Below are 18194 nucleotides of genomic sequence, written 5' to 3'. Positions count from 1 at the left end.
TATGGTTCTTTAAATATTTCTCTTTCAACACACAAGTGACAAAAATATATAAAGCTGTCATAAATTCTTCTAAACTGAAGGCTAAATCACCAACATCAGAGTTTGGTAACAGTATGAGGACACTTTTTGGTACAGCATCAAAAACTACAGCAGGTTCTTTTGGATATTTGTCTTTTCTTTCTTCATCAGCTTTTTCTTCAGCTCTGCATTTCTAGTAGATCCTGAGTCTACATCCTAACTTTCTTCATGATCTCGTTTCTCTGCTTCAGGAGAGCTGAGAGAACGAAGCTGCTCATTGTTGGGTTTTGGTTCACTGTGGTCACTTTCCTCATAATTATGAGAAGGTATCAGCCTCCTGCTTCAGTCCAAGCTGGTCTCCCTTCTGACTGCTGCAGAGTTTCTCTTGACCAGCATAGCAGTGATCAGCTGGAAGTCCAGTCTTCTTCAGCTGCTCCAACAAAGCTGCTAACTTGGTGTTTTCCTCCAGGACAGGCCTCAGTGTGAAAGTCTTCCTGTCCTCTTCATCCCAGAAACTTTTAATACAGCAGCTGTGTCCACAGGTTGTTGTCACAGGAGTTGTTGCTATAGTTTCTATTTAATGAGCAGTTTGGGTTCATCTGGGTGGCGCCAGTGTCCGGCAGCCTCGCCTCTGTCAGTGCGCCCCAGGGCAGCTGTGGCTACAATGTAGCTTGCCATCACCAGTGTGTGAATGTGTGGATGACTGAATGTAGTATAAAGCGCTTTGGGGTCCTTAGGGACTAAGTAACGTGCTATACAAATACAGGCCATTTACCATTCTTGGATTTACAGATTCATCATCGCCCCACAAATGTGATGTTATATTAACATTTTCATTTGTAACAAGTAAGAAATGAAAACATTATAAAATCACCACAGGCCCGACAGTTATTCAGTTAATTAATTATTTGATTAACAAGAGCTTTAAGAGCATCTACACCAATTATAGTAGCATTACTGAGGAGGAGGCTGGTTTTGCGTAAAGTACAATTTAACTTGAGACATTAAAACAAATTTGCTGTGACTGTACTGTGCATGTACGGTTATTACAGGTTCATGTTGATGTTCTTTATGCTTGAATTTGTTGTGCAGGCTGTAAATATGGCAGCATTAATCTGTTCTCTCTGTTTTTGTGTAATGAAATGAAATGAATTCAGTCTAATCCGTCACCACCAAAGTTGCTCGGCGTCTAGTCCATCTGCTCTGGCCCTGATATCAATCTTATATATTATAAAATCAGAATTTTAGCACAAAAAGTAAGGACATTTGTGTTTGGTCATTTATTTGTTGTAACAGTGCTTCTTGGCAGTGAATCTCTCACCTCTGTGAAACCTTAATGGAGCCACATCTGTGAGGAAAATGCATTTGTGGGTTGAGCAGCAGAGGTGAGTATGTGTTCTGTGTCAATGCCAAACAACTTATTCTGTGACCTGCACAACCACGCTGGCTGATGGGCAACAAATAATGGTTGAAGAATGCGATGCCATCCCCCAACCGTCTGTGACCAGACTGGTGACCAGTATGAGGAGGAGGTGCTGGGCTGCTGTGTGTGGTTCTTTCACTTGCTGTTGAGGCCTCATTATTATAATAGTTTAAAACTGCTGAATGTTACAGATATTTATTTTTTCCACAGTGAACTAAACAACAGATTTTCACACTGAGACGTCAGCACACAAAGAGGAAGATGTGTGGCGTTTGATTGGACCATGGTGAAGTGTTGTGTAATTCAGGCACCTGATGTCATTAAACCGCACCAAACAAAGCTCCATGTGTAAAAGAGAGATATTATTTAATTTCCAATATATTGGAACATGTCTTATTGACTGGTGTACCAAATTTAGAAAGGTTGCCCTATGATCAGTAAATATTGATAGTTTTAATCAAGTCACATGGCTTTATTGTCATTCCAACCATGTGAAGTGGTAAAGTCCACAGTACACACTCTTTCCAGAAGGCAGCAGGGTGAAGAGTGTGTGTGAGGGGTGTGTGATGATTGTTGTTCTGTTTCTCTGTATGTATTACTGTTGGGTCTACCTTACAATATAAAGCATCTTTAGGCAACTGTTGTTGTCATTTGGCGCTGTATAAATAAAACTGAATTGAACTGAAATGAATTGAATTCAACTGAATTTGAAGGATACGGTGCAGAACTTTCTGCTTCTTAATTCAGATCAAACTGAGGTTATTGTACTCGGCCCTGAAAATCTTAGAAATATGGTATCTAACCAGATTCTTACTCTGGATGGCATTACCTTAGCCTCCAGTAATGCTGTGAGGAACCTTGGAGTCATTTTTGACCAGGACATGTCCTTCAACGCACATATTAAACAAATATGTAAGACTGCTTTCTTCCATTTGTGCAACATCTCTAAAATTAGAAATATCCTGTCTCAGAGTGATGCTGAAAAACTAGTTCATGTATTTATTACTTCCAGGCTGGACTACTGTAATTTACCATTATCAGGAAGTCCTAAAAACTCCCTGAAAAGCCTTCAATTAATCCAAAATGCTGCAGCAAGAGTCCTGACAGGGACTAGAAAGAGAGAGCAGATTTCTCCTGTTTTGGCTTCCCTTCATTGGCTTCCTGTTAAATCCAGGATTGAATTCAAAATCCTGCTCCTCACATACAAGGTCTTAAATAATCAGGCCCCATCTTATCTTAATGACCTTGTAGTGCCATATCACCCTATTAGAGCACTTCGCTCTTGCTCTGCAGGCCTACTTGTTGTTCCTAGAGTATTTAAAAGTAGAATGGGAGGGAGAGCCTTCAGTTTTCAGGCCCCTCTTCTGTGGAACCAGCTTCCAGTTTGGATCCGGGAGACAGACACTATCTCTACTTTCAAGATTAGGCTTAAAACTTTCCTTTTTGCTAAAGCATATAGTTAGGGCTGGACCAGGTGACCCTGAATCCTCCCTTAGTTATGCTGCAATAGACGTAGGCTGCCGGGGATTCCCATGATGCATTGAGTTTTTCCTTTCCAGTCACCTTTCTCACTCACTATGTGTTAATAGACCTCTCTGCATTGAACCATATCTGTTATTAATCTCTGTCTCTCTTCCACAGCATGTCTTTATCCTGTTTTCCTTCTCTCACCCCAACCGGTCGCAGCAGATGGCCCCGCCCCTCCCTGAGCCTGGTTCTGCCGGAGGTTTCTTCCTGTTAAAAGGGAGTTTTTCCTTCCCACTGTTGCCAAAGTGCTTGCTCATAGGGGGTCATATGATTGTTGGGTTTTTCTCTGTATTTATTATTGTGCGATCTACTGTACAATATAAAGCGCCTTGAGGTGACTTTTGTTGTGATTTGGCGCTATATAAATAAAATTGAATTGAATTGAATAGTGCAAAAATAGCTGTGGTTAAAAAGAAAATGAGGAAGAATATGTCGCAGAAGTCCAGCAAAGAGGATACAGTGTACTCCTGTAAGCGATGTGGTGGCTGACATGAACCGAGACAGTGTCAAGCTTATGGCAAAAGATGTTTGAAATGCAATGGAAAAAATCATTTTGCCAAACAATGTCTGTCGAAAGCCAAACCCAAATCGGTACATGTAGTTGAAGAGACTGATTTAAGCGAGACTTTCTTTGTGGGCATAGTGTCACTTGAGGATGTAAAAAGTGAGCATAACGTAGCAGAAGACAGTGAGCGACGCTCAGATTATGAAGACGCGTGGATTGTTTCACTCCCAATACAAGGAACTTTGGTGGCACTAAGGATCGATTCAGGTGCACAGGCAAACCTAATCAGCATGACAGAGATCAATGCTATGAAACCAAAGCCCCAAATAATAACGAAAGGAGTGCCTCTAAAAGACTACAATGCAAAGAATATTGAAAGTAGTGGTCAATGCAGACTTAAAGTGACAATAAAACATAAAGATTATGATGTATTGTTTAATGTTGTTCCAGAAGGTCGTGAATCACTGCTGGGTGGCGTGACATCCAAAAGATTAAACCTAGTAGAAAGAGTGTATCACATCAGCTGTGCAGAAGCAGCAAGTGGACAGCGAGGCGCAGTTGACTCCATTGTACAGCATTATGAGGATGTCTTCAAAGGTTTGGGATGTCTACCATGCACTTACAGTATCCAGCTGAAAGAGGATGCAGAGCCAGTGATCCATCCACCACGTAGAGTCCCAGCTCCACTGAAGGGCCGTTTAAAGAAAGAACTGGACAGAATGTCACAGTTGCAGGTCATTACAAAAGTGGAAGAACCAACTGAGTGGGTAAACTCAATGGTGTGTGTGGATAAAAGGAATAAAAACAATGATTTGAGAATATGCATGGACCCTGGCAATTTAAATCAAGCCGTAAAGCGTGAGCACTACCAGATACCAAAGCGTGAAGAGATTGCAAGTGAAATGGCAGGTGCCAAATACTTCTCAAAGCTAGATGCAGCACAGGGGTTTTGGCAAATAAAGCTAGATGAGAAAAGTTCAGAATACTGTACTTTCAATACACCTTTTGGCAGGTACAGATTCCTCAGAATGCCATTTGGCATAATCTCAGCATCTGAGATTTTTCATCGTGCCATGGACAACATGTTAGAGGGATTACAAGGTGTTCGCTGTTATGTTGATGATGTGGTTATTTGGGGCTCCACCCTACAAGAACATAATGAAAGACTGGTGAAGGTGCTGCAACGGGTGAGGGAGGATGGATTAAAGTTAAATCATGAGAAGTGTCATTTTGGTGTAAAGGAAATAACATTTTTGGGAGACAAATTCTCTGCTGGAGGTATTGAGCCAGATGAAAGAAAAATAAAAGCCATCGCAACAATGCCACACCCGACAGATAAGAGAGGTGTGCTCAGAGTGATGGGAATGATAAACTTTGTTGGAAAATTCATACCTAACTTGTCAGTGAGAACATCAGCTCTAAGGGAGTTACTTCGTGATTCCATAGAATTTAAATGGACAGCGAGGCATGAAAAGGAATGGAATGATTTAAAAACCACACTGACAACGCGCCCAGTGCTTGCATATTATGATCCAACTAAGAGTTTGAAAATCTCAACAGATGCCTCAAAGGATGGGCTTGGAGCTGTTTTACTTCAAGCTGAAGAGGGGAGCTGGAAACCAGTTGCTTATGCTTCTAGATCCATGACTGAGTCTGAAACCAGATATGCTCAGATTGAGAAAGAATGTCTTGGGCTGGCATATGGACTTGATATTTTTCACTGTTATGTTTATGGTCTTCCTACCTTTACAGTTGAGACAGATCATCGTCCTCTTGTGTCAATCATTAAGAAAAGTCTGAATGAGATGTCGCCGAGGATTCAACGTCTCATGATGAAACTGCAGAGGTACAGCTTTGACTTGATATACACACCAGGCAAGCATTTAGCTTTAGCAGATGCACTGTCGCGAGCATCACAGGTGTGTCACGCGAGCTCCACTGAGAAAGAAGTAGACGATCATGTTAATATGATAGTGGAGTCTCTGCCAGTGTCTGACACAAAGATAAAACAAGTATGTGAGGAGACAGCTGCAGACAGGGAGCTGCAAACGGTGATGGAAAATATCCAAGGAGACTGGCCCAGAGGGTCTTGTTCAAAGTATTATCATGTTAGATCAGAGCTCAATGTGGTAAATGGACTGCTGTTGAGAGGCAATAGGATTGTGATACCACATAGTCTGAGACAGCTGATACTTCAACGAATACATGAGGGACACCTGGGAATAGAAAAGTGTAAAAGGAGGGCTAGAGACACTGTGTACTGGCCTGGTATTAATAAAGACATTGAGACCATGATCGGAAAGTGTGAAACATGCAACAAGTTTCAGAGCAGACAGGCAAGAGAACCCATGATGATTCCTGAACTTCCTACAGAGCCTTGGAGGAAAGTAGGAACAGATTTATTTCATTTTAATGGGAAAGACTATCTGTTGGTGATAGATTATTACTCTAACTTTCCTGAGATTGCTCTGCTTACAAGTACAACTGCTAATAATGTGATCACACATGTGAAGTCTATCTTTTCCAGGCATGGAATACCAGAAACTGTCATTAGTGACAATGGTCCTTGCTATAATTGCAAAGATTGGCAGAATTTTGCAAGAGAATATGGCTTTAAACATGTCACATCAAGTCCTCAACATCCACAGGCAAATGGCAAGGCTGAAAAAGGAGTGCATATCATCAAGCAGCTTCTGAAGAAGGCTGCAGACAGTCAATCAGATCCTTATTTAGCTCTGCTGAGCTACAGGACTGCTCCTCTTGACTGTGGTTTATTCCCTGCAGAATTGCTGATGAATCGTAAGCTACACACCACTTTGCCCTGCTATGCAGAAAGCAAGCAGAGTGAAGAAGTTATAAAAAAGCAAGAGCATCTGAAATGGAAACAAAAACGGCGGTACGACAAGGGAACAAGAGCACTTGGATTGCTTGCAAAGGATGATGTAGTGAGAATCCAAGGTCAGAATGCATGGAGCAGGAAAGCCATTGTTCTTCAGGAAGCAGGTCCGAGATCATATGACGTAAGAACTGAAGAAGGTCATGTGCTCAGAAGGAACCGTCGCAACTTGCTGAAGACTAAAGAGACATTTCAGGAGGAACAATGTGGTGAGGAAGATGAAAATGTTGATGTGTCACATGCAGAGACAGTGTCTGATTTGAAACCACTGGATGGACATGAGTATGTGGAGAGAAGTGAAGTGGTTTCAGGACCTGTATTGAGGAGGTCAGAGCGTAAGGCCAAAAGACCAGTTAGGCTTAATCTGTAAAGCTGAAACTGGATTTGTTTTTATCTTATATTCTGATGGTGGTGAAAAAAAAACAATTGAAAAAATATTAATGTAAAACAATTATGTGTATATGTTAGTTTATAAGACCTATGTTGTATATAATTTAGAGGAAAGGGGATGTGTTGATATGTAGGTGTTCGTGTAATGATAAGGTTTACCAGCAGGGGGCGCTGTATTTAAGAAAGCTCATGAATGCCTCCGGGGGAGCACATAAAAGAAGACTGGTCTGTGGTGTGAGGGAATGAATGGTGTCAATAAAATGTTTGGAGCAGTAGCTTGCAAAGCATAAGTGGATGCTGTGTTATTTTTAACAAGCGCTACGAAGACAACACACCTCCTACCTACCTCGACATACAAACTCTGTGTGGCTTCACGTGTTCTGTTGATGTTTACATGATCGAAATAACTTGAACACAAACAAAGAGGAAGACGGAAGGAAAAAACAACAAGTCCCAGCATCCTCTGTGTTTAGGGAGCAGTAGTGAAAGTGAAAGCAGGAGGAGGAAGGTGGAGCTGAGGCAGGTGAGTGTTAACATGAATATGTTTCTTCTTATGACATAAAATAATTCCACGCTGTTCGTGTCTGTGGGTGAAATGTGAGGCCGGTCGGCTCCTCTGAGCGCTGGTTAATGATTTTTGATGCAATGGGAGAAGAAAAATGACAAAAACAGTTTTGAAAATAAGGATTAAAATATTACAAACTATATTTTTGAGTTTCCTGATGTAGTACAAAAATATATGAACATAACTGTATATAGGACAGATATTTTACGGTTCTTTTAGGCAGCACCAAAAAACAAAAAGACTATTTTTAAGCTGTCTGAGGTAGTGAGTCAACATGTCACACTGGGTCAAAGGTCAGGGAGTAAAAGTGTGTTTTAAGGCAGGTTTAAAGCAGCGAGTGAAGGAGCCTGTCGAGGTAAATCGTTCCATAACTGATCAAATTCAGTTGGTGGACCTCTGTGTGAAATCAAGCATCTGCTTCACAGAGAGGATAACCCTCAAATGGGCTGTACACCATTATATAGGGAGACAAAAACAGAGCTTATTGTAGCCATCGCTCTCTCGCATGGACGTGGCAGTCTTGCTGTCTGCTGCGAATCCTTCCCGTACCTCCGTGACCTCGTCTGGTATCTGCTCCCTCCTCTGTAAGAGACAGTAAAGGAAAACACGTCTCTGCCTAGTCTTGAAAATCTAATCTTATCATCCATCGTTCTTCTAGGGCCTCTTCTTCTTGTGGCCTCAGCTAACTGCTAATATTTAAGTGGCTAACATTAACATGTGTGCCAGCCAGGTTAATGTTAGCCATTAAAGCACCAAAAGGTACTATAAAAGTACTTTTTTTTTTTTTTCAAAAACTTACTCAAGTAAACGTAACGGAGTAAATGTAACTCGTTACTACCCACCTCTGGACTTGACTGCGGTAGTTTGTAACCTAAGATCATCACACTGCCCCTCTGATTGTCTCCCCCAACTACTCTTCCAAGGATTGTCAGGTTGGAGATTGGCCTATAATTAGCTAAGACAGCTGGTCTAGGGATGCTTTTTAAGTAAAGGTTTAACTACAGCCAGCTAGGGATGGGTACCGTTTAGATTTGAAAACCTGCTGAATCAGAATCAGTTGCTGATGATGGCTTTTTTCTTTTACATTAATCATGTATAATCTTAACTCAAAGTGAACATAGACTTGATTGAAGTAACTCAGATCAGCCAATTCAAAATGCTTATTCAATCAACTCTGAGTTTATGGCTAGACTCAGTTTGTTGGCCCTGCACCTTAAAACTATTCCCTGTTTGTCCCTCATGTTTTTTGGATATTGTTTTCACATCTTATGTCACGGCTAGCGGGGCGAGCCATGTTGAATTTAATAAAGGACCCAAGATGCCGACACTGCTGTGAAGTGAGTGAGCTTTATTGAAACGGTGAAGTGCAGCGGAGATGGCCTGTGCAGAAGCTAAGATAACCTCTACTGAAAAAACTAAAAAACTAACCTGAAACCTTAAACGGAGACACGGGGAGATAACACAGACGACCCGGCAACAAGCAGGAGAAAACAAAGGGCTCATATAGACAAAAAAACAATCAGGGAATGAGAAAAGGGAGGGAGACACAGCAGGATTAATTGGACATAACCAGACAAGGGGAAGCAAAAGTAGACACACTAACGTAGGACATGGCTCTGTCAAAATAAAACAGGAAGTGAACACAGAGACACAATACTAACACAGTACAGAGGGAACACAGAAACCAAAACCTCAGAACTAGAAAATCTTAATCAGGATGAAATTGTAACAAAAGACAATAACAATCAAAACAAAACCACTGAGTCCACAGACTCGGGACATACATCGGCTCAAACTGTGCTCATAAATATTTTGTAAATCAGACTGTGTAGTTGTGAACTGAGTTTTGTAACATTGTGAAACAAAATATGTGAAAAGTTTATGTTTTTGCGTTCATTGATTTGTGTGTGTAAAAATGTAAAAAGTGTAATAAACATTAGAACTACTTTTGCTGACACAAAGTTTGGCGAGCACTGCAAGTTGTCCCTTTAAACCAGTCACTGATATAAAGAGAGCACCTTGTTTCAGGGCATCTGAGCATGGAGGGAAAGCTTTATGCAGGAGATGGTAAGAGCTGTTGGGACTAAAGAAACTGAGCAGAAAACTACAGACATCTGGAAACTGAGTTGTTAATTCTCAGTGGGATCACCAGGACTAGCAAAGCTTCACCATGACAGTCATCTGATTGACTGAACCCATCCAAACATCACTTCATGGACCTTTAGCTTGTGTCTGTGTGTGGACAGACATAACATGAGCTAATTATTCATTACTCCTCCACAGAGTGGAGCAGGAGAGAGCAGAGGTTTCCACTGGTCAGTCTGCACAGCAACATCAAACACACCTGGACTCTGTGGTTATGGTTTGTAGTACTACGTTTACATTTGTTCTTTTCAGTCACCTCTGTGCTGCACTTTGTGGACCAGAGGATTGTCAGTGTGTCCAACATAAATCAGAGTTTGGGCTCCATGATTTCAGTCAGATTGGGGTGACTGTAGCTCAGGAGGTGAGCAGGTCAGCTACTAGTCAGAAGCTTTGTGAATCAAACCCTGGCTGGCAAATGTACTGGGTAACGTACTAAACCCAAGCTGCCCTCTGATGCATCCATCAGAGTGTGAAAGAAAGTATTTACGCACAGAACAATGTGCTTGGTTGAATGAGGCATGTTGTATAAAATGCTTTGTGTGCACAGAGTATCACAGAGAGCTATATAAGAACCAGTCCATTTACCACTGGGTAATTCATATAGTCTTCTTTTCCAGCGGCTGGAGGACAACATCACCATGTTTGTGAAGAACGAGCTGAAGAAGATCCAGATGCTTCTGAGTCCAGATCACCCAGAAACTTTAAAGAGCCAGATGGAGGATGAGGAGATGTTTGAAGGTGAGGATGAAGATGAAAGAAAGAGCTGCAGAGAAGCATTTCTGAAGATCACACTCCACTTCTTGAGGAGACTTAAGCAGCATGAGATGGCTGACCATCTGCAGAGCAGTAAGAAAATTTCTCTAAAGACTGAATATTGATCTTTCCTAATAGCTCAAGAAATGGACCAATAGACATTCATCCTTTCAGGGTACTGAAAGGCTGTGATATTTATTGTGTAATATTTGTTTCTGAATTTCTTACCTTCAGAAATATTTGCTCCACTCTGTAAACGTGAACTTAAAGCCCAACTGAAGAAGAAGTTCCAGTGTGTGTTTGAGGGCATCGCTAAAGCAGGAAGCCCAACCCTCCTGAATCAGATCTACACAGAGCTCCACATCACAGAGGGAGGGACTGCAGAGGTCAATGATGAACATGAGGTCAGACAGATTGAAACAGCATCCAGGAAACCAGACAGAGCAGAAACAACCATCAGACAAGAAGACATCTTTAAAGTCTCACCTGGAAGAGACGAACCAATCAGAACAGTGCTGACAAAGGGAGTGGCTGGCATTGGGAAAACAGTCTTAACACAGAAATACAGCCTGGACTGGGCTGAAGACAAAGCCAACCAGGACATCCAGTTCATATTTCCATTCACTTTCAGAGAGCTGAATGTGCTGAAAGAGGAAAAGTTCAGCTTGGTGGAACTTGTTCATCACTTCTTTAATCAAACTAACCAATCAGGAATCTGCAGGCTTGAAGACTTCCAGGTTGTGTTCATACTTGATGGTCTGGATGAGTGTCGACTTAATTTGGACTTCAACAAAACTAAAATCCTGACTGAAACAAGAAAGTCCACCTCATTGGATGAGCTGCTGACAAACCTCATCAGAGGGAACCTGCTCCCTTCTGCTCGCCTTTGGATAACAACACGACCTGCAGCAGCCAATCAGATCCCTCCTCAGTGTGTCGACATGGTGACAGAGGTCAGAGGGTTCACTGACCCACAGAAGGAGGAGTACTTCAGGAAGAGATTCAGAGATGAGGAGCAGGCCAGCAGGATCATCTCCCACATCAAGAAAGCTCGAAGCCTCCACATCATGTGCCACATCCCAGTCTTCTGCTGGATCACTGCTACAGTTCTGGAGGATGTGCTGCAAACCAGAGAGGGAGGACAGCTGCCCAAGACCCTGACTGAGATGTACATCCACTTCCTGGTGGTTCAGGCCAAAGTCAAGAGGATCAAATATGATGGAGGAGCTGAGACAGATCCTCACTGGAGTCCAGAGAGCAGGAAGATGATTGAGTCACTGGGAAAACTGGCTTTTGATCAGCTGCAGAAAGGAAACCTGATCTTCTATGAACCAGACCTGACAGAGTGTGGCATCGATATCAGAGCAGCCTCAGTGTACTCAGGAGTGTTCACACAGATCTTTAAAGAGGAGAAACAACTGTACCAGAACAAGGTGTTCTGCTTTGTTCATCTCAGTGTTCAGGAGTTTCTGGCTGCTCTTCATGTCCACCTGACCTTCATCAACTCTGGACTCAATCTGCTGGAAGAACAACAAACAACGTCCATGTGGCCTAAATTATCTGATAAACCAAAACTCCAATCTCTCCACCAGTGTGCTGTGGACAAGGCCTTACAGAGCCCCAATGGACACCTGGACTTGTTCCTTCGTTTTCTCTTGGGTCTGAAGACTAATCAAACTCGTTTGGAAGGCCTGATGACACAGACAGGAAGTCGCGCACAGACCAATCAAGAAGCATTCAAGTACATCAAGAAGAAGCTCAGTGAGAATCTGTCTGCAGAGAAAAGCATCAATCTGTTCCACTGTCTGAATGAACTGAATGATCGTTCTCTACTGGAGGAGATCCAACAGTCCCTGAGATCAGGACGTGTCTCCACAGATAAACTGTCTCCTGCTCAGTGGTCAGCTCTGGTCTTCATCTTACTGTCATCAGAAAAAGATCTGGATGAGTTTAACCTGCAGAAATACTCTGCTTCAGAGGAGGCTCTTCTGAGGCTGCTGCCAGTGGTCAAAGTCTCTAAAAAAGCTCTGTAAGTTATAAAGTTTTATTATTTATTTTGGTTGGTATGTTATGGAAAAACACACTGCCATCAACTTCTGTTTTGTTTTTGTCAAAATCCCTGTAATATAATCACTGTACCTTTATATACACGGGACTTGTATTAATGCTGCTGCCCTCTTGTGGCTAAAGTGTAATTATGTTATTGTTATTAGGGAGGATTTGAGAGAAACATGCCAAGTGAGTCAGCACCTTCGCTTTAGCTTAAAAATCCAAATTCTTATGTCATCAGTTATAGTTGCATGTATTCATTATCATAATTTAACCTTTATTATTGATGTCTTCAATTTATTTTGAGTAAACTAGCAATAATTTTATGGTTGTATTAAATAAATACATCACTAATGAATTATTTATTTCAGTAATGAATTAAAAATGTACATAATTAATTCAAAATATTGATAATGAATTATTTAATGATGTATTTATTTAATTCACGTTGCTACTCCTGGCCCTGCATCGCTGTTCATAAATACATTTTATTTGTCAACTTCACCCATCAAAGTCAGGGGGCGGGGTTAATGCTGATCAAGTCAAAACCATTGCTTTGGTCTGGTGGGCGTTCTTTTAGTGGGCTTTTCTCAGTACTAAGTAGGCCCACACACCAGGGTTTGGACATGTGTGGACCCGAACTGTACTTAAACTTGACCCTTTTTTGTGTGTCACCAAATACACTTTAATATCTTCTAGACAAGAATGTAGTGGCATCATCTTTGACCTCTTTTGGCTCCAAACAGAAGTGACAGACTTGAGCAGGGTTCATTTAAAGGCTGACAGAAGTGGAGTGGTGACGGGGAGATGTTTGACAGGACAGTGTTTCAGCCTCCACAGGTTCATGTTGTGCTCCATCAGTCAGTGAAGATGAAGTCAGTGCTGATGAGGCTGTAGAGTGTGTGAGGGATGTGAATGAGGATGATGAAGATCTGATGATAGCAGATAAAAACAGGCTGCAGAGACTTTGAGCCATACAGGGCACACAGTGTGTGTACAGAACAGCTGAAATCATTCTGGAGGCCTCACTGGAATATGGAAGCATCACAGTACAGCTTCACTAAAGTCTCTGATATGAGATGAGAAATGAAGCAGCCAGAGCTTTTTCATGAGTGGAAATCCACGGTGACTGTGAGCTGCTGCTACAGCCTCCAGATTAGCCAGCAGCTCATCCTGCTCAACATTTTCTCACCAACTTTAATGGAAGTGTGATGTTTTCAGCTGGAGTGATGGTCAGGGTGGCCTCCCTCTCCTCTTCTTCTCCTCTTCCTCTTTCATTTGTAAAGCCACTTCTGCTGCTTTCATTCATTTGGAAGTCCTGTAGCTGAGTTTGGGAGAGACTAACAGCCTCGGCAGCAGAGGGGAGAAAGGCTGTAACACCACCACTTTACTCTGTTCTACCTGTCACATCATTTTATCAGGAAACAAATATGCTCCTGTTTTTACTATGTTTGTCTTGAAGATGTAAGAAGATCACATGGTGCTTTTTATTATTGTGTTGGTTTGTTTCCTGTCTCTTGGATGGAGCCCAGCTGTGCGTGGCCCCTGGGCCTGTGGTCAGAGTGTGTGCTGGATAATCCGGCCCAGGATGAGGCCAAACTGACACGGGATGAAATGTCTGTCACATATTTGAGCTTAGTGTAGTTTCATTTCTGCACAATTTAAAAACAACCAAAACTTTTTTCTGTCTTTTCCATGTTACACTGTAGACTTTCTTTGATACTGTGTCCAAAAGGAGCAGCTTTTACTTTGAAGGGGAGGCGTCTCTGTTTCCTCTTCAGGTTGGATGATGGAAGCAAATGAGTGTGTGATGTTCTTTCAGTGTTGCACTTTGTAGACGCTCCCTGAGCACTGGTCTCACAGCCAGCTGCACATAGAGACCAGTGTTGTTAGTCCAGGTCAGAAGATGACTTGTTGGAATGAAAATGAGCTTGTAGTTTGTCTGCTTTAATAATGTGACTGGAAAAAGGTGTTGGACTTCAAATATGTCCATTTCTTTCACACTTCACCTTTAAAAGTGAAGCCATGTGGTTCCTGGAAGGAAAAACGCGACTTTTTCAAGTCTTTGTCCTGTTTTTATGAGAAATGTACGACTTTAATGTGAAACATTCAGAGTTTTTTCTCTTGTTGTGTTTGTTTGAAGCTGCTTCCTGTTGGCTTCAGCTGTTTGGAGTTTCCATTTTCTAAACTTCTACATTCTGAACCTTCTTCAGCTCTGAACAGATGATGAAACACTGAATGATTTCAAGCACTTTGTCTAATAAACTTACATCTTTCATTCTTTATACAGATTGAGGGGCTGTGGTTTGTCAGAGATCAGCTGTGATTATCTGGCAGCAGCACTGAAGTCCAACCCCTCCCATCTGAGAGAGCTGGACCTGAGCTCCAACAACCTGCAGGATTCAGGAGTGAAGCATCTGTGTGGTTTCCTGGAGAGTCCAGGATGTGGACTTGAAACTCTGAGGTCAGTCAGCATGTTTTAGTTGTGCTGAGATGAATATGATGTGAAAGTTGTGCTGACACTAAACTGCAGACATCAGGCTGATATTATACTGATCCACACTGAGGATCTTCATGGTAAAGTCTGTTTTCTTCTTCTCTGGTTTAGTCCATTGACTGCAGCAGAACAATGTTCACATTTCAAACCTTCAAAGAAGAAGAAAAATCCTCCACTGGATAATTCTCTGTGAAACTCTCCAACTCTTCATTCCACCTTAAAGTCTGTGTGACACTGAAATCCAAAGCAAAATGTGTGTTTGCTTTACAGACAGCAGTCCAACACAAACATACACACATCATCCAAAACACAGTCCAACATCCAAATCTCCTCCACTGCCAGCATGAATGATGGGAAAGAGAAGGAGGAACACTCTGACATTCAGGGTTAGAATGAGTTTCATGAAGCAGACTGTGAAGATCAAAGCTGCATTAGAAGCTTACATGAATGAATGAGTGGACAGAAGTGGACAGAGATCATCTGAAGCACTTCAAAGGCTTTAAATCAGCACATTTCTCTTTATTCTTTATCAACTCTGTTAGTTTCTCTCAGTTTTCTGTGGAATGAAGCTAACAGCAGGCTAATAAGATGCTGACCAATAGGTTTCTATTAAAGGTTGTAATTTGTATCTGAAAAAGTGCTTTGGCTCAGCAGGGATCAGCTTACAGGTAGAATACAGCTGCTGGATGGGATTAGCATGTCATAGCTATCTACCAAACTGCTAACTGGGGGATTTCAGGCCATCTATGGATCATTTTTGCTAACTGTTTATTCAGCTGAGGCTCACAGGGCTGCAGCCTGTGCCCTAGCTGTCATAGGGCAAGAGGCGTGGTCCACCTGCACAGGTGAGCAGTCCATCACAGGGCCAACAGAGAGAGAGAGAAGCACTCTCTCACATCCACACCTACAGCCAATTTAGAAGCACCAATGAACCTAAGCAGCATTTCATTGGACTGTGGGAGAACATCCAACCTCCACAGAAAGGCCAACAAGCTTCAACCTACAACCTTCTTGCTTTAAGGCACTAGTGCGAACCACTTTTCCCCATTTCAGCCCAAATCCTGCATCTTCCTGTTTCTGACTCCAGGCCAGCTCCACTAACACTTTCTCATCAGACACTGCCACCTAGTGGAGGAAGTCTTAGTTCCATTTGAAGCTTCAGATTACAGTTAGTTCCTTTACAAAGAGGTGGAGGTGGTGGGGCCACAGCACCATCATCACTGAGTGCCATAGGACACTTAACCTTTGTTTCCATATGCTGGGAACTTCCTGTTGTTCCAAGGAGGACTGGAAAATGTGTGAAAATCTCCCAGTCAGTTCCTCACAGCACACTTCAATCATTTCCCTCCCACAGCATCAGGACCAGGGCTTTTTCTCTCTTTGGTCCCACTAAGAGATTTCCACACAAACACCTCATCAGTGGGACTCTCAGAGCTACCAGCCCTTTGCTACAATCACAAAGCTCTTCATTGAAATCAATGATATCAAAGCTGGAATCCAATGAGTCCAAGTCTTCTGCTGATTCAGCATCACATTCATCTTTGCTCCTTGTTCTGCATCCCCACCATGGACTTCATTCCTTTCCAAGCCAGCCTTGAGTGTCCTTTATTCAGCTCATCCTCTGCTTTACTTTTACACCTGATTTTAGCTGCTTTCTCTCTTTCAACACGTTTCTGTGCCTCAATCTTTTTCTTCTCTCCTTCATAACAAGACAGCTTCTTCTGCCTGAGAACATGTTGGAGTGATTTACTAATCCAGGGCTGCTTATTGGGGAAAATACTTCCTGCTTTCAAAGTAATCCCCATTTTCCCCAGAAAGAAATGTCAGTAGAAATCGATGATCTAAGTGAGAACATGAGCCTTTAAAAAGTCCCAGTGGGTGCAGTCAAAGCAGTCCCTCAGTCCCAGTATAGAGTCATTGGTCCAGACTGGAACCACTGTGTGCCCAGTTTGAGCTCTCTTCAGTGCTGTGACCTGACAGACCCAGAGGGGCCATCACATCACATTTAGAAGCTCCCCTAATGGAGCCACAACACATGTCCAATACTTAGTCTGTCTTGTTGGACCAACTGGAAGAAATGATTCAAGGACTTAGTCACAGAACAGAGATTCAAATCTCCAAAATCCAACTGGCTGCATCAGGACATATAGTCTGAAACTCTGCACAGTTTCCTGTTTGAAGCTGCTTCCTGTTGGCTTCAGCTGTTTGGAGTTTCCATTTTCTAAACTTCTACATTCTGAACCTTCTTCAGCTCTGAACAGATGATGAAACACTGAATGATTTCAAGCACTTTGTCTAATAAACTTACATCTTTCATTCTTTATACAGATTGATCGACTGTGGTTTGTCAGAGATCAGCTGTGATTATCTGGCAGCAGCGCTGAAGTCCAACCCCTCCCATCTGAGAGAGCTGGTCCTGTGGGGAAACAACCTGAAGGATCCAGATGTGAAGCAGCTGTCTGATCTTAAACAGAGTCCAGACTACAGACTGGAGACTCTGGTGTAAGTAGGGTGATGGAGTGAGTGGGTGGTGCTGTCAGCAGTATTGTACTAAACACAGTCAGCATGAAACGAAGATCCAGTGTTTCCTGTAAAGCTGCAGCTTCTCAGTGAAGCTGTGAGAGGAGAATGGTGACAGGCTTCAGGATTGGACACAAACACTTCCTGTTTCTGACCTTTGTGGTCACCATAGTAACGGCTAACGCACTCTGATCAAACACTGTCAACAGCCAATCAGCTCTCTGAACAGAGCAGCACGCAGACCAATGACTGCATTCATTTCCAAGTTTAAAGCAGTGAAGAACACAGTCTGTAGGTGAGGAAGAATTTAGTGAGAGCAGATGTTTGGATGGAATTCCTCCAGTTAACAGCTGGAACCGTCCATCTGGATTGTTGGGCTTGTTGTTGGGGTTCCTACAGAGCTCAGAGTGGACACACCAAGGTTCTTCTAATGAATGAAAGTCCAAACTCAAACTAGGAGGGAAAAACATTTTCATCAACTTCAATAAAAATCCAAAGATTAGAAAAAGTGAAGCAACAATGAGTCCTAGTACAGTCCCAGCACTGAAGTCCCTGCTGCTCTTTATACTGGATGTGCTGCATCACTGACTGACAGCTGATGAAGAGTCTCTGGAAACACTCGTTTATCTCCTCTGCTCTTCCTTCTTCTCTCTGCAGGTGGAGCTGATGATGGTAAACAGGACGGGGTGTGTGCTGAGAGAGGAGGAGCTGTGTCCTGATGATCCAGAGAGGTTGAAGCAGCAGCAGCTTGTGTGTAGAGACGCTCTGACTGGGCCATGTTACTGGGAGGTGGAGAGGAGAGCTTCATCCAGCAGTGACTGACAGAGGAATGAAGTGCAGATGACTGTCAGTGCTGCAGAGTGAACTGCTCTGAGAACAGCTCCACTGTCAGACACAATGTAGAGT

The 18194-nt window shown here is 42.5% G+C and overlaps 1 long non-coding RNA gene across 1 annotated transcript; it reads left to right on the top strand.

Moving 5' to 3' along the window:
• Positions 1 to 14688: 14688 nt before the first annotated feature.
• LOC112845574 (uncharacterized) lies at positions 14689 to 17987 on the top strand. Its single transcript, XR_003218416.1, has 3 exons — positions 14689 to 14735; positions 17097 to 17270; positions 17946 to 17987. It is a non-coding gene; the product is annotated as an uncharacterized LOC112845574 (long non-coding RNA).
• The last annotated feature ends 207 nt before the right edge of the window (positions 17988 to 18194 follow it).

The sequence above is a fragment of the Oreochromis niloticus genome, unplaced genomic scaffold (assembly GCF_001858045.2).
Source record: "Oreochromis niloticus isolate F11D_XX unplaced genomic scaffold, O_niloticus_UMD_NMBU tig00007934_pilon, whole genome shotgun sequence".
NCBI classification, from domain to species: Eukaryota; Metazoa; Chordata; class Actinopteri; order Cichliformes; family Cichlidae; genus Oreochromis; species Oreochromis niloticus.
Note: the sequence above shows the minus strand (reverse complement) of the source record. Positions and strands in the feature narration are given on the sequence as shown.